Genomic DNA, 8,518 nt, shown 5'->3' on the forward strand with positions numbered 1-8,518 from the left:
CACTAAACGGCCCAGTTATTCTGCCTAACGCTGTCATCTCCCCCATTTACCAAACCATTCATTCTTATCACCCACAGTACCTGTCATTTAAGTGTTATCATTAGTTCTGCTTCAACAATGAACATACATAGAGATGCTCTGCCAGCCTGGGCAGACCATCCTGTTTCCCCACACACACACACACAACTTCTCTGAGCTCTCTATTTAAGCTCTAGGAACACTTGGAGAATAGTTTTTTAATCTTCAATTATTGCAATTTACCCCCGTATCCACAGCACTATTAAAATGCTTTCTCTTAGCAAGATGAAATACTGCTCCTATTTCTGCAATTCATCAGCTGATAAAGGGCAGCGCTACAGAGAGTTTCTAAACCAAACAGCACTGACATGGCATCAGGACCAATTGAAAAGCATTGGATTTTCTAGTTGCAATTATGCTTGAACCAGATTATTCAAAAAAAATAAAACAAAAAACCAAAAAACAAAACCCTCTCCAGCCACATGACAAGCAGTCTGTAAGATGTGAACCTCAGATCAAATCATCCATTCCGTTCTTAAGATTGATTAATAGTTTAAATTCCTATTTAAAATATCTCCTTCTTTAGTTATTCTTTTAGGTTTAGGGAATGTTTTCCTCAAACAAAATCTTGCACTTGTAATACACCACTCTTAAAAGAGATTTTAACTCTTATGTACCTTCCTATCTCAATTTCATAGAGGGATTATAACAGGTTTCTTCCAGAGGGACAGCACATGCCCCAAGATCCCAAACCCAGGGAAACAGAGAGAGTGAACACTCCCAACACTCCAGCTGTGGTTGGGAAAAGCTATAACAATGGCACAAAGGACACATCTCACGTCCCAGAGCACCAGCCCTGGAATGGCAACATCACCCAGACAGGCGTCTCTGAAAGGATCCAAAAAGGTGCAGTCTACAACAGGGTTATCCCACACAGGCAGTTGGAGCTACATTAGCAAAAACATTTCCAGAAAATCTCCATTTTCTACTCTGTCCCTCATTCCCGTTCTGAAAATTCCCTTTTTCCAGCTAAAATTCATTTGAAAACATCATCTACATGCACACGGCAAGCACAGGACTTTGCAGCAAGCCCAGCACCCTTGCTGGCACTCTGGGAATGCCAGCACAGTGTGCCGGGACCGTGGCGGCGGCCTCGGGGACACGCAGCGGGAAGGTGGGGCAATGCTGACACCCCATGGCTGCTCCTGCACCACAGTCGGCAGCGGCACAGCCAGCACCCCAAAGGCTGCCTGCAAATTGCCTCACGTCTCACACACCTCCCACTGAGCCCCCGGTGCTCTGACAAAACCACCTCAGCGTCCTCCTGCTCAAGCTCCAAGTTCCCTGCTGCTTTGCACGCATCCAAAACACGGCGCAGCAATCACCGGCCCTTCTGTCCAGAACACAATTAAAACTCGGATTCAGCCCACAAAGACAACTTGCAGAGCCCTGTCCACAGCAAGTCTGGCCTGATGTCACCGTGCATTTACAGACATGGCATTTCTCCTGGGGGTTAAGGAACAGAACCTGATCATTGCACGCAATCACAGACATAAGGCAAAATAAATCTGTGAGTCTCTTCAACATTTGTTGCTTAAAGCTCTTTAAACCAGCCTATTCTGTGGCTCAGAAATTAAGTGGAAAATGACTAATGCAATCACTTGCAGTGCATCTGAGCCCTGAATGACCTCATGACACAAGTCAAGCCTGTCTAGGCCCAACACCATCTTTCGAGAACATTTCATTCAAGCTGAAAGAACACTCATTTCCACCTACAAGAACCCTAAAGAAATCATTACAGGAAAAAAGCTGTCATTAGTACCAGAACATGTCTCAAATACCTGCAATGTCATTTAGAAACTGCATTGCACCATGACAGCAACTTCTTTCTAGAACACTCTTTTGGACAGATACAATGCTATTGCACTAAAAATAACCTGGGTCAAACAATGAGGAAAGGAGGATATTCTAACACAGACACAGCTTACCGCATTTGGACAATATTTCAGCATCATCTAGAAAGAAGGGAAATCTTGTTTGAAGGCCTGACAGCAAGTTAAAAGTTGAGCATTCTGCTTGGGTCACAGGGTGCAATGAACTCAGCCACCACCACAGGCCTGCTGGCAGGAGGGCTTCCCTGCTGGCAGGAGGGCTTCCCTGGCACAGCTGATCCTCCAGAGCCTCCTGGGGCCTCCCCCTGCCCTCAGGCACAAGGCTGCTCTGCCCAGGGCCGTGCCCAGCACTGCACACTGACCCCAAACACTCCAGGAGCCCACTGGGGCCACAGCAACCGCCTGGCGCCCCCAACACTCCATGGACGTCAACCCATTATGAGCACGGCAACAGCCTGGCACCCAAACATTCCCACCACTGCTGTCTCCTGGGAAACAGATGCAGAACCCAGCAATAGGATTACCCCTATTAGCAGTACCACAGACACAGGCTGCCATTGCTACCAGTGATAAAAATTCAACGAAAATCCCATCCATTTCATTCTGCTGCCAACCCTCTCTGATTTAGCTAAGAGAATCATCTGCATTTCCTCCCAAGATCTGATCTACTTCATAAACCATTTCTTTCCAATTTCAATCCAAACGACATGCATATCAATATTTTACAATTTCCCTAAATAATAGCCACATTTACCTAAAAACCCTTTACTGCATCTCTACCATAAGTGTTGTTTCTCACAGCTGAAAGTTAATGACAAATACAGGCTCCAATTTAGCCCAACATTTCCAGCCTCTCCAAAGTGCAGTTCCATTTGTACACTGGATTTCCATCTTATCTCAATACATAGGATGTAAAAGAAAGTACATCATGCATTCCCTTGAATTTTATCCACAAATTTGGGGAAGACAACAACACCAAAATAAAGCAAATCCAGACTCCTACCTTGTCACTGTTGTAGATGTGCTCTCAGTAGAGCACATTTCCGCCATTTCTGCACTATTTCCTCTCTCTGCTTGATACTCTTCCTCTTCTTCACAAAATCCTTTCACACTAAATGGACCATTCAAGTGGGATGTCACCCGTATTAGTACCAAATGCCCCTCTGCTGCAACTAAATTCTACTTTTCCTATGAATTTATCATCATTCGGGTTTTGTCCGCAAAGAGTCATACCGAATAGTCACAATAAATTTTGAAGCTTTGCTCAGAAAGTGCCTTGTAACCCAAGAATGCCCCTGCTCACAAAAAGTGCACTGAGTAATAATACACTGGTCTGTGTTAGCACAGCTCACTAAATGGCCCAGTTATTCTGCCTAACGGTGTCATCTCCCCCATTTACCAAACCATTCATTTTTATCACCCAGAGTACCTGTCATTTAAGTGTTATCATTAGTTCTGCTTCAACAATGAACATACATAGAGATGCTCTGCCAGCCTGGGCAGACCTTCCTGTTTCCCCCCCCCCACACACAACTTCTCTGAGCTCTCTATTTAAGTTCTAGGAACACTTGGAGAATAGTTTTTTAATCTTCAATTATTGCAATTTACCCCCGTATCCACAGCACTATTAAAATGCTTTCTCTTAGCAAGATGAAATACTGCTCCTATTTCTGCAATTCATCAGCTGATAAAGGGCAGTGCTACAGAGAGCTTCTAAACCAAACACCACTGACATGACATCAGGACCAATTTAAAAACATTTCATTTTCTAGATGCAATTATGCTTGAACCAGATTTTTCACAAAACAAAACCAAAAAACAGAAAAAACAAAACCCTCTGGAGCCACATGACAAGCAGTCTGTAAGATGTGAACCTCAGATAAAATCATCCATTCCATTCTTAAGATTGATTAATAGTTTCAATTCCTATTTAAAATATCTCCTTCTTTAGTTATTCTTTTAGGTTTAGGGAATGTTTTCCTCAAACAAAATCTTGCACTTGTAATACACCACTCTTAAAAGAGATTTTAACTCTTATGTACCTTCCTATCTCAATTTCATAGAGGGATTATAACAGGTTTCTTCCAGAGGGACAGCACAGGCCCCAAGATCCCAAACCCAGGGAAACAGAGAGAGTGAACACTCCCAACACTCCAGCTCTGGTTGGGAAAAGCTATAACAATGGCACAAAGGACACATCTCACGTCCCAGAGCACCAGCCCTGGAATGGCAACATCACCCAGACAGGCGTCTCTGAAAGGATCCAAAAAGGTGCAGTCTACAACAGGGTTATCCCACACAGGCAGTTGGAGCTACATTAGCAAAAACATTTCCAGAAAATCTCCATTTTCTTCTCTGTCCCTCATTCCCGTTTTGAAAATTCCCTTTTTCCAGCTAAAATTCATTTGAAAACATCATCTACATGCACACGGCGAGCACAGGACTTTGCAGCAAGCCCAGCACCCTTGCTGGCACTCTGGAAATGCCAGCACAGTGTGCCGGGACAGTGGCGGCGGCCTCGGGGACACGCAGCAGGAAGGTGGGGCAATGCTGACACCCAATGGCTGCTCCTGCACCACCGACGGCAGCAGCACAGCCAGCACCCCAAAGGCTGCCTGCAAATTGCCTCACGTCTCACACACCTCCCAATGAGCCCCCAGTGCTCCGACAAAACCACCTCAGCGTCCTCCTGCTCAAGCTCCAACTTCCCTGCTGCTTTGCACGCATCCAAAACACGGCGCAGCAATCGCCGGCCCTTCTGTCCAGAACACAATTAAAACTCAGATTCAGCCCACAAGGACAACTTGCAGAGCCCTGTCCACAGCAAGTCTGGCCTGATCTCACCGTGCATTTACAGACATGGCATTTCTCCTGGGGGTTAAGGAACAGAACCTGATCATTGCACGCAATCACAGACATAAGGCAAAATAAATCTGTAAGTCTCTTCAACATTTGTTGCTTAAAGCTCTTTAAACCAGCCTATTCTGTGGCTCAGAAATTAAGTGAAAAATGACAAATGCGATCACTTGCAGTGCATCTGAGCCCTGAATGACCTCATGACACAAGTCAAACCTGTCTAGGCCCAACACCATCTTTCGAGAACATTTCATTCAAGCTGAAAGAACACTCATTTCCACCTACAAGAACCCTAAAGAAACCATTTCAGGAAAAAAGCTGTCATTAGTACCAGAACATGTCTCAAATACCTGCTATGTCATTTAGAAACTGCATTGCACCATGACAGCAACTTATTTCTAGAACACTCTTTTGGACAGATACAATGCTATTGCACTAAAAATAACATGGGTCAAACAATGAGGAAAGGAGGATATTCTAACACAGACACAGCTTACCGCATTTGGACAATATTTCAGCATCATCTAGAAAGAAGGGAAATCTTGTTTGAAGGCCTGACAGCAAGTTAAAAGTTGAGCATTCTGCTTGGGTCACAGGGTGCAAGTAACTCAGCCACCACCACAGGCCTGCTGGCAGGAGGGCTTCCCTGCTGGCAGGAGGGCTTCCCTGGCACAGCTGATCCTCCAGAGCCTCCTGAGGCCTCCCCCTGCCCTCAGGCACAAGGCTGCTCTTCCCAGGGCCATGCCCAGCACTGCACACTCACCCCAAACACTCCAGGAGCCCCCTGGGGCCACAGCAACCGCCTGGCGCCCCCAACACTCCATGGACGTCAACCCGTTATGAGCACGGCAACAGCCTGGCACCCAAACATTCCCACCACTGCTGTCTCCTGGGAAACAGATGCAGAACCCAGCAATAGGATTACCCCTATTAGCAGTACCACAGACACAGGCTGCCATTGCTACCAGTGATAAAAATTCAACCAAAATCCCATCCATTTCATTCTGCTGCCAACCCTCTCTGATTTAGCTAAGAGAATCATCTGCATTTCCTCCCAAGATCTGATCTACTTCATAAACCATTTCTTTCCAATTTCAATCCAAACGACATGCATATCAATATTTTACAATTTCCCTAAATAATAGCCACATTTACCTGAAAACCATTTACTGCATCTCTACCACAAGTGTTGTTTCTCACAGCTGAAAGTTAATGACAAATACAGGCTCCAATTTAGCCCAACATTTCCAGCCTCTCCAAAGTGCAGTTCCATTTGTACACTGGATTTCCATCTTATCTCAATACATAGGATGTAAAAAAAAGTACGTCATGCATACCCTTGAATTTTATCCACAAATTTGGGGAAGACAACACCACCAAAATACAGCGAACCCAGACTCCTACCTTGTCACTGTTGTAGATGTGCTCTCAGTAGAGCACATTTCCGCCATTTCTGCACTATTTCCTCTCTCTGCTTGATACTCTTCCTCTTCTTTTCAAAATCCTTTCACACTGAATGGACCATTCAAGTGGGATGTCACCAGTATTAGTATCAAATGCCCCTCTGCTGCAACTAAATTCTACTTTTCCTATGAATTTATCATCATTCAGGTTTTGTCCGCAAAGAGTCACACCGAATAGTCACAATAAATTTTGAAGCTTTGCTCAGAAAGTGCCTTGTAACCCAAGAATGCCCCTGCTCACAAAAAGTGCACTGAGTAATAATACACTGGTCTGTGTTAGCACAGCTCACTAAACGGCCCAGTTATTCTGCCTAACGGTGTCATCTCCCCCATTTACCAAACCATTCATTTTTATCACCCAGAGTACCTGTCATTTAAGTGTTATCATTAGTTCTGGTTCAACAATGAACATACATAGAGATGCTCTGCCAGCCTGGGCAGACCATCCTGTTTCCGACCACACACACACAACTTCTCTGAGCTCTCTATTTAAATTCCAGGAACACTTGGTGAATAGCTTTTTAATCTTCAATTATTGCAATTTACCCCCGTATCCACAGCACTATTAAAATGCTTTCTCTTAGCAAGATGAAATACTGCTACTATTTCTGCAATTCATCAGCTGATAAAGGGCAGTGCTACAGAGAGCTTCTAAACCAAACACCACTGACATGACATCAGGACCAATTGAAAAGCATTTGATTTTCTAGTTGCAATTATGCTTGAACCAGATTTTTCAAAAAACAAAACCAAAAAAACAAAAAAAACCAAAACCCTCTGGAGCCACATGACAAGCAGTCTGTAAGATGTGAACCTCAGATCAAATCATCCATTCCATTCTTAAGATTGATTAGTAGTTTCAATTCCTATTTAAAATATCTCCTTCTTTAGTTATTCTTTTAGGTTTAGGGAATGTTTTCTTCAAACAAAATCTTGCACTTGTAATACACCACTCTTAAAAGAGATTTTAACTCTTTTGTACCTTCCTATCTCAATTTCATAGAGGGATTATAACAGGTTTCTTCCAGAGGGACAGCACAGGCCCCAAGATCCCAAACCCAGGGAAACAGAGAGAGTGAACTCTCCCAACACTCCAGCTCTGGTTGGGAAAAGCTATAACAATGGCACAAAGGACACATCTCACGTCCCAGAGCACCAGCCCTGGAATGGCAACATCACCCAGACAGACGTCTCTGAAAGGATCCAAAAAGATGCAGTCTACAACAGGGTTATCCCACACAGGCATTTGGAGCAACATTAGCAAAAACATTTCCAGAAAATCTCCATTTTCTTCTCTGTCCCTCATTCCCGTTCTGAAAATTCCCTTTTTTCCAGCTAAAATTCATTTGAAAACATCATCTACATGCACACGGCAAGCACAGGACTTTGCAGCAAGCCCAGCACCCTTGCTGGCACTCTGGAAATGCCAGCACAGTGTGCCGGGACAGTGGCGGCGGCCTCGGGGACACGCAGCGGGAAGGTGGGGCAATGCTGACACCCAATGGCTGCTCCTGCACCACCGACGGCAGCGGCACAGCCAGCACCCCAAAGGCTGCCTGCAAATTGCCTCACGTCTCACACACCTCCCAATGAGCCCCCAGTGCTCCGACAAAACCACCTCAGCGTCCTCCTGCTCAAGCTCCAACTTCCCTGCTGCTTTGCACGCATCCAAAACACGGCGCAGCAATCGCCGGCCCTTCTGTCCAGAACACAATTAAAACTCAGATTCAGCCCACAAGGACAACTTGCAGAGCCCTGTCCACAGCAAGTCTGGCCTGATCTCACCGTGCATTTACAGACATGGCATTTCTCCTGGGGGTTAAGGAACAGAACCTGATCATTGCACGCAATCACAGACATAAGGCAAAATAAATCTGTAAGTCTCTTCAACATTTGTTGCTTAAAGCTCTTTAAACCAGCCTATTCTGTGGCTCAGAAATTAAGTGGAAAATGACAAATGCGATCACTTGCAGTGCATCTGAGCCCTGAATGACCTCATGACACAAGTCAAACCTGTCTAGGCCCAACACCATCTTTCGAGAACATTTCATTCAAGCTGAAAGAACACTCATTTCCACCTACAAGAACCCTAAAGAAACCATTTCAGGAAAAAAGCTGTCATTAGTACCAGAACATGTCTCAAATACCTGCTATGTCATTTAGAAACTGCATTGCACCATGACAGCAACTTATTTCTAGAACACTCTTTTGGACAGATACAATGCTATTGCACTAAAAATAACATGGGTCAAACAATGAGGAAAGGAGGATATTCTAACACAGACACAG

This window comes from Chamaea fasciata, unplaced genomic scaffold (genome assembly GCF_029207755.1).
Source record: "Chamaea fasciata isolate MVZ Bird 193981 ecotype frontalis unplaced genomic scaffold, bChaFas1.0.hap1 SCAF_66, whole genome shotgun sequence".
In the NCBI taxonomy this organism is placed as follows: Eukaryota; Metazoa; Chordata; class Aves; order Passeriformes; family Sylviidae; genus Chamaea; species Chamaea fasciata.